Source organism: Lissotriton helveticus, chromosome 4_1 (genome assembly GCF_964261635.1).
Source record: "Lissotriton helveticus chromosome 4_1, aLisHel1.1, whole genome shotgun sequence".
Taxonomy (NCBI): Eukaryota; Metazoa; Chordata; class Amphibia; order Caudata; family Salamandridae; genus Lissotriton; species Lissotriton helveticus.
Window position 1 is genome coordinate 553,348,700 of NC_136063.1, and position 8,507 is coordinate 553,357,206.

Below are 8,507 nucleotides of genomic sequence, written 5' to 3' on the forward strand. Positions count from 1 at the left end.
GACCTTCTACCCAGCCTCAAATAGTCTGTCATCTTTTTCTAGATCAGTCTTTTCCTGCAATCCAAGTCTCGTTAACGAAGACATCTGTTTCAACAAAAGAAATTATAATAGCCAGCACTTTTTTTTTGTCATGGAACCAGTATTGTGGAAGAGATGTAGTTTTTGGAGACACCGCTTTTTTTTGCAGCCTTTGATTAGTGTTCAAACAAAGAATTACGCTATCTACCAAAGAAGTTGCTTCTTCATTGACACTGCTGAGCGTGTGTTCACCCTTTTCAACTGCCTATGTAGCAGATGCATTAATGCCATTGCTTAGCTCATGGGACTATATTCTTTGTTGACTTCTTGTGTCATAATCTCAAAAGGAAGTAGCATTTGTATCAGGCACTCAAGTAGCCCCCATTTGTCCCTCTCCATTGTCATGACTTTGGCAACTCCATCCCCTCTCCTATGAATTACATAATCATTGATATATTGGTATGGATGAAACAGAAGTTTCAACATGTTGCAGGTTGAAATCCTCCTGTACGTAGGCTATTATAGATAATTTATTAGCATGTTGAAGGATCCTCAATCACTTTCAGGCTTTGAATGAATTACTGAAAACATTAGTGCATAGTCTTTGGCAGGTGACCAGTGTGTTGCTGACTACTACTTCTTTTTTGAGAAAGTTCTGCACAATCATATTGATGTAATGCGTCAAACACAGGACTCTGAAATATTCATGGTCATCTATGGCTGTCACTATATTACTGCTATTGTCAGTGTGCGTCCTCTGGGTTTAAGTTCTTCATGGGCCTTTCTATTAAGCTTTTCCAAGATGTTGGTAGCTGTATGCGATTTCTCCATTTTGAAAATCGCAACTATTGCATGCTGCTGAATGCCCTAAAAAACATCATCCACAGTGAGACGGGCAGTTAGCATTTACCTAACTCCCTAGAAAGAGATGGATGGTCAGATTTATTGAGTTGTGTCACTCTTGTACCACGCATGGGGGCACGAGGGTGATGCAACTACTAAGTCAGATTTATTAAGCCACTCAAGGCCACTTGCGAAGCACTGCGTGACATGGTAAATCTAGACTAATGCAACGCAGTGCAAATCCCAGCATTTTGTTACTCTGACTCAGTAAGGCTTTCCATTGGTGTAGCATGGGTATTACCACACATCCACCCAGGCATTGTGGCTAATTCCCAGAGTTATCATTACTGGTAGACCTTGGAACAGGTCAAATTGCAATGCCTCCCCAGGTGAGGCATAACGAGGAGCAATTTCTGTATTTCTCCTCGTGTTTTCCTCTTTCTAGAAGTGCTGCATTCTGCCGTTTCATGAACAAATCTTGGCGCAATTGTGCGGCAGTGCAAAAAAAGGACAGGAATGCTCTGTATCATGTTAAGTACAGTGCATTCCTGCCCTTCCACGTAGCACAACGCAGCAAGGTGGCTTAATGGGCTGCGTGAAATAATGCTAAATATTCCTCATTGTGTGAAGTGATGCAAATGTCATCTGTTGCTGGACAACTGGTCCATATGTCTGTCGTGAGGTGAATGGACTGAACACCACTCTGTCTCATATTGTTGCCAACATTTGCAGCACTTCATGATACAGCACTGGAACAATCACTCTGGCAAAATAGCTCCAGCTAGGAACCTTCCACCTTTGGCAAAGAGCTTTCACAAATCCACTCCTTCCACAAAAGAAATAGGGAGGAGGTGAAGTGCTAATATTTTAGTCAGCTACCCATTGTAGAAACAGTCTTTTCGTAGGTACAGTGGTACAGTGCCTCCTTGATAAGCATAGAGTTCATAGAAGGCTGTTTTTCTGTGGTTCTGCTGCCATAAGCAACCTACATACAGCAGGAACAAGTAGGTTGCCCGGGTGCTTTGGGATAGGAGTTGCTGTATCCCGCAGTGCCTTGTGCAATGCAGAGGTTGCTGTGGGTGAGTCTTGTATACTATGGGAGAGGCCTAACGGGCTGCTTTGCATGCAGCTGTTGGCATCCTCTTCTTCCTCCCTCCCGACCGCCTTCTTCCATCACCTCAGCTGCTGGTTGTTGCTCACTACCAGCAGATGTGCTTTTAAAGAGCTCTTCCCACAAGATTGTGTGTTGCTTTTTCAAATGGGACAGTAGGACTCCATTATTGTATTGCCCGTCTAGCTTACCACAACAAACTTTCTTGCGGTGAGAGGAGCACATTGCAATGTTATTCTCATGTGGGCTAAGTATAAAGAAGTCCCGAAGAGGAGAGCTTTCGTATTGTCCCAAAGAACTAGAGGCAAAGATGAGTGGTTGTGTTGTTGTTGTGGACATGCTGCGGCTGTGGTAGGGGAGGTGGCTGCAGATTTCTGGGGTCTTGCAAATATAGGAGCCGAAGGTGTTGCTGGAACCGCATGAATCTAGCAGCTTGAATAGAAGTGATCTGTACCCCCTGTTGTGAAGTTAGCAGACTAGTGGTTGTGGGTGGAGACAGGGGGAGGGCAGGAAGAGGAGGAGCAGGAGCGAGGGAAGTCAGTTAGTGTAGGGACAGGGCAGGAGTAACAAGTGAGTAATAAAGCTCCAGTTAATACAAGTACATGTGTCTGTAGTTATTGTAGCAGGATGCTACAACTGGCGACGAGGGTGGGATACAGCAAGCCCCACTGTGTGCAGAGCCCCACGAAGACGCCCTGTCCCAAGCAGCTGTGAAAACGCTGCTGAACAGAACCACGCTGCCGCCCGAAGGTTGAGGCCAGCAGCTGTCGAGAGTGACCCCCCCAAAGTCGGTGAGGGAGCAGAGGGGCTGAAGAAACGTGCGCTGAACTGCTCGAGAGCAAAGCAGTTCGTCGCGCTGAAAGCGCGCCTCACACTGGAAGCGTGTGTCCTAAGTGCAGAGCCGGTGTGCAGGAATCGGGAGCCCACTCCGACCCTGTGGAGTGCCCAGAGAGGAAGAAGAAGTGCCCCAGAGGTGTGGACGGCATCCACAACGTACCGCAAGCAAGCGCTGCTGAGAGCGCTGCAATCCGAGCCCGGGCGACATCGGACGTCGGAAAACCTCACGCCCGATGCGTGAGGTTTGGGAGGCCATCGGCGAAACAAGAGCGGGAACTGCGGAGGCGAGCCGGGAGCCCACCCCGATCTCACCTGATGTCCGTGGTGGCGGTGGAGAAGTGAATCCTGGCGTGGACTGCCCCAGAAGCCGACCGCCGGTGAGTCCTGAGTGCCCCGAGTGAATGAGCCTGGAGAGCCAGCCTCGTGTGTGCCTGCAGGGACGGCGGCCATCTTAAAGTCAGGCGGCTGGGAAGGACAACCCTGTATAGAGCAAAGGCGGCCATTTTGAAGTCAGGCACTGATGATAAAACAAGCATTGGGGAAGAAACAAGCACTGGTACCTATAAACAAACAAGCATTGGTAAATAAACAAGCATTGATACCCGAAAATAAACAAGCATTGGTGAGTCCAAGTGAGTGTGACAAAGACACCTGCAAACCTTGCCAAGATGTCCGGTGATGAGAGAAATCAGCCTAAGGCTCCAGGTGGGTCGCACCTGCGAGCGCCTGAGCCCCTAAAAGTGACCACTGGGGGCACCATGGGTCCCAAATGGCAAGAATGGTTCGAAGAATTCGAGGATTATATCGAAGGATCAGAAGTGACTGAGGACAAAAAGAAGTTGATTGCCCTGCGTAACCTGGCGGGGCGAGAGATCGTTAAAATAATTAAGGACCTTCCTGCCACAGAGGCAGATACTTATGTCAAAGTGCGTGATGCTCTGAATAAGAGGTTCCTTCACAAAAAGAACGTCGACTATGAACGGCACACCTTCCACTCAGCACGTCAAGGGAAGGAAGAACCAATGAGCGCTTTCATGATGCGACTGAGGAGACTGGCCAGGCACTGTGCATTTGATAACTTCTCCACGGATGCTGCAGTAAAATCACAAATAATTGATGGATGTCACTCCGATCAACTGAGGAGACGGTTGCTGAGGAAAGAACACACACTAGACGAGATCGAGGAGATGACACGGATCTTTGATCAAGCAGAGGAGCATGCAGCTGCCATTGAAACAGGGCACAAAGGGAGTCGGGAGGTAGTGCAACGTGTGCACGCCAGAAGTGACCAGCGAAGAAGCTCGAGAGACAAGCAGTGGAGGTCACGCCCGTCTTCTCGTCGAGAACAATCGCGATATCAGCGGCGAGAACCATGGAAGAAAGAAAGGAGATCTGAAAATATAAGAAAGTGTTTCCGGTGTGGATATGACTACCCCCATGTGGACAGCTGCCCTGCCATGGGCCAGAAATGCCGGAACTGCGGCAGAACAATCATTTTGAAGCAATGTGTGGAGAGTACCACCAAGAGAGAAGAGGCGGAACAAACAAGACAGTGCAGCCTGAGCCACGAGGAGGCACCTCAAGAGTGTCCCGTTCTGACGGCCGAAGACACTATGCACAAGCGGTTCGAGATCAAACGGAGCTATCGTCAGGGTCGTCTCACTCCAGCAGGGAATCACGTCGGTCCAGGTGGGACCGGAGATCACCGTCCAGGGAGTCCAGGCCGTCATCCAGAGACTCTGTATACACCATTGAATATTTGAACTTAGCTGCGGATCCTGATCAGCTCAAAACATACCCAAGGCTGGACATCAAGGTCGGCAATCATGACACCAAATTTGTACTGGACTCAGGTGCGTCTCTGAACTATATTCCAGTCACTGAATACGAAAGAATGAGCCCGCGTCCCCCTCTGTCGTTTGCACCCGTCAGAGTTTTCACCTGGATGGCCAAGAAGCCACTTCCTTGCCTGGGGAAGTTCTCGACAACCCTTACACATGAAGACACAACCATCTCGGCAGTCATTCACGTCATCAAAGGCCCTGAAGCAGACTGTCTATTGAGCTTGCCCACAGCAGAACGCCTTCACCTTGTAGAAATTCTTTTCAAGGTCAGTGGCAACCGAGATGTGACCAGTCAATTCCCCAGCTTATTTCAAGGGCTAGGAAGTTGAAGGGCTGTCAAGTGCGGCTGCACATCAACGAACAAGTCAGGCCAGTTGCTCAGCATCCACGAAGGGTGCCGTTCCATTTGCAGACCGCAGTGGAAGAAGAACTCCAGGACCTATTAGCCGCTGACATCATCGAGCGCACTGAAGGCCCAACTCCATGGGTATCTCCAGTAGTCATTGTCCCTAAAAAGGGCACCGCCAACAAAGTCAGACTCTGTGTAGACATGCGGTTGCCCAACACTGCTATTGAAAGAGAGAGACACCCAGGACCGCACTTGAGCGACATGATCGCAGCTCTCAACGGAGCTAAGGTGTTCTCCAAATTGGACTTAAATAAGGGGTACCATCAACTGGAACTAGAGACGAAATCCAGATACATCACCACATTTGCAACCCATCTTGGGTTGTTTAGGTATAAGAGGCTCAGCTTTGGAGTTTCTTCAGCGGCTGAAATATTTCAAGAGGCTATCAGACAAGTCATCCAGAACATTCCTAACACGCTTAACTATAGCGATGACATTCTTGTGTATGGCTCTGATCTACAAGAACATGACATTGCACTCAATCGTGTCTGTCACGCACTACTGGAAGCTAACCTGACCCTGAACAAGGACAAATGTGAATTTCATCAGGACACATTAAAATTCTTTGGTCACATCTTCTCCAGTGCTGGCATGAAGCCTGACCCCGACAAAATTGGGACTCTGAACAACACCAAGAGTCCTCAAGACGTTAACGAGCTCCGGTCATTCCTCGGGATGGCCAGTTACTGTGCCCGGTATATCCAGGACTACGCAACGATCAGCCACCCCCTCCGCATCCTGACCAAACAGGGTCAACCATTTGAATGGACTCCACAATGTGAGACAGCATTCAAAGACATCAAGAAGGCAGTGGCTACAGCAGATCACCTGTCATACTTCAATCCACAACGGAAAACGGAAATAACTGGACGCCAGCCCCGTTGGGCTTGGGGCCATCCTGGCCCAGTATGACAACGATTCAGATCAACGTCGAATTATTGCTTATGCGAGTCGCAGTCTAACTGACCCAGAGAGGGCATACTCGCAGCCCGAGAAAGAAAGTCTTGCCGTAGTGTGGGCATGTGAACACTTTCATGTTTTCATATATGGTAAGCATTTCACTCTAATTACAGACCACCAAGCCCTTGTCACCATCTACGGAAATCCCCGGTCCAAGATGCCCCCAAGAATCGAGAGGTGGGGCCTAAGGTTACAGGAATACACATTTACAATAGTCCATAAGCCGGGGAAGTCAGAAAACCCGGCTGACTACATGTCCAGACATCCACTCATATCGTCAGCCTCTAATCCCTCTATTGCAGAAGAATATATACACTTTGTGACAGATCAAGCTCTCCCTCCTGCCATTCCAATGGACACCATCCGTGAATGTACGTCCCAAGATGTTGTCATGCAGAAGGTCTTGCGCCGCCTTCGACACAACAGGTGGAGGCATGATCCTACGGACACAGAGACTGATCCGCTCCTCAAACAGGAAATGCAAGCTTTCCAACATGTAAGTGGTGAACTGTCTGCCACCACTGATGGCATACTGCTGAGAGACCAGCGAATTGTGATCCCTACCAAGCTGAGACAAGGAGTAGTTGCACTTGCTCATGAAGGTCATCGGGGTATTGTATCAACCAAGCGTGCACTGAGAGAGCGAGTATGGTTTCCATACCTTGACCAAATGGTGGAAGCCACATTGAAGGATTGTCACCTCTGTCAGCTCACAAGCAAAAATGACCCTCCAGCACCATTGAACATGACCCCCCTTCCACCGGGAGTGTGGCAAGAGATTGCCATTGATTTCTATGGACCCCTGTCATCGGGCAAATACGTGTTGGCCATCATTGATGAACACTCCAGATATCCATTTGCACACTTTGTACCGTCAACCAATGCTGCGAGCACTCTCAAAGTGCTTGATGAAGTCTTTGCGGCTTGGGGAGTTCCCTCTAAAGTGAAGACAGAAAATGGGCCCCCATTCAATGGACAAGACTTTGCAGCGTTTGCAAAACACCTAGATTTTCACCACCGTAAGATCACGCCCCTTTGGCCACAGGCCAATGGAACAATCGAAAGATTCATGGCCACGCTCAAAAAGACTTTTCAGCATGCCACGGTTAAGGGAAAGGACTTACAAGTAGCCCTCAATGAGGTCCTCCGAGCCTATCGGACAACCCCTCATGCAACCACAGGGCAGTGCCCAGCGACTCTCATGCTGGGACGTCCCATGCGGAACCGCATTCCAACGTGGGAAGGGGCCTTACAACCATCAGTGTCACCTGCTCGAGAACATCAAGAGATGAGGGTGACTGACAAACACCGGAAAGACAAGATGAAGACATATGCAGATCGACGGAGAAGGGCAAGGTCGCTCTCGTTACATGAAGGGGACCAGGTACTTGTCAGACAAGAGCAGCAGAGGAAGACTGACTGCCCTTTCAAGGATGAACCGTTAGTAATCACGAAAAGGAAAGGAACTATGTTGACTGCCGAATCTGAGCAGCGACGCATCACCAGAAACATTTCACACTTCAAGAAACTATCGCAAGACACCCCCGAAACTGCATCCAGTGAAATAGCCATTCCTGGTTCGGCTGAACCATGGACAGCTGATTGTGAGAACATCAGTCCTGCCGATGAAACACCGAACAGCATTGGTCCGAGTGTCAAATCGCCGCGACCTCAGAGGAGTACACGTCCACCCAGGAGACTTATTGCAGAAATGGACTAAGAAGTCAGAGTTTCATTTGTTTTGTTACAAAGGGGGGAGATGTTGTGAAGTTAGCAGTTTAGTGGTTGTGGGTGGAGACAGGGGGAGGGCAGGAAGAGGAGGAGCAGGAGCGAGGGAAGTCAGTTAGTGTAGGGACAGGGCAGGAGTAACAAGTGAGTAATAAAGCTCCAGTTAATACAAGTACATGTGTCTGTAGTTATTGTAGCAGGATGCTACACCCCCTCTGTGTTACTGTCCACACTGATAACTGACTCATTGTCAACATTACCGCCTTCATTACTTGCAAGATTTTGAGGAAGCTTCCTGTACATTTGTCTCTTGGTTAAGATCCAATCCACATCCAGATCAACACAAGGGGGGGCGTGGAGAATATGGGGAGTACTTTTTCATCTTCTTGCTAGAGATCGTGAAGCTCTTGAAGCTGAACAGGAAGAGCAGTCTTCTCAACAATGTGTTGCTCAGCGAGAACCTCAACTTCTTGTTCTGCTCCTACATCTAGAAGATCAGTTTCCAATTGAGGCTCCTGTTGTCCACTTTCCTAGGATGATGTGTTTTTATGCCCAAGACAATTCAATTAAACCCAAAATAGAGCTCTTCTTCAGCGAGAATGCATTCAGTTTCCTCTTCTGTGATGCTTCGGGATTCTTTAAATGTGACCTTAGATGCCGAATCATTAAACAATGTCTAAAAAAATCACGCCATCAAACAATCCATACAATCCCTAGGAGCAGAAATTAAAAACAAAAAGGAAGCCTTCGGACATTC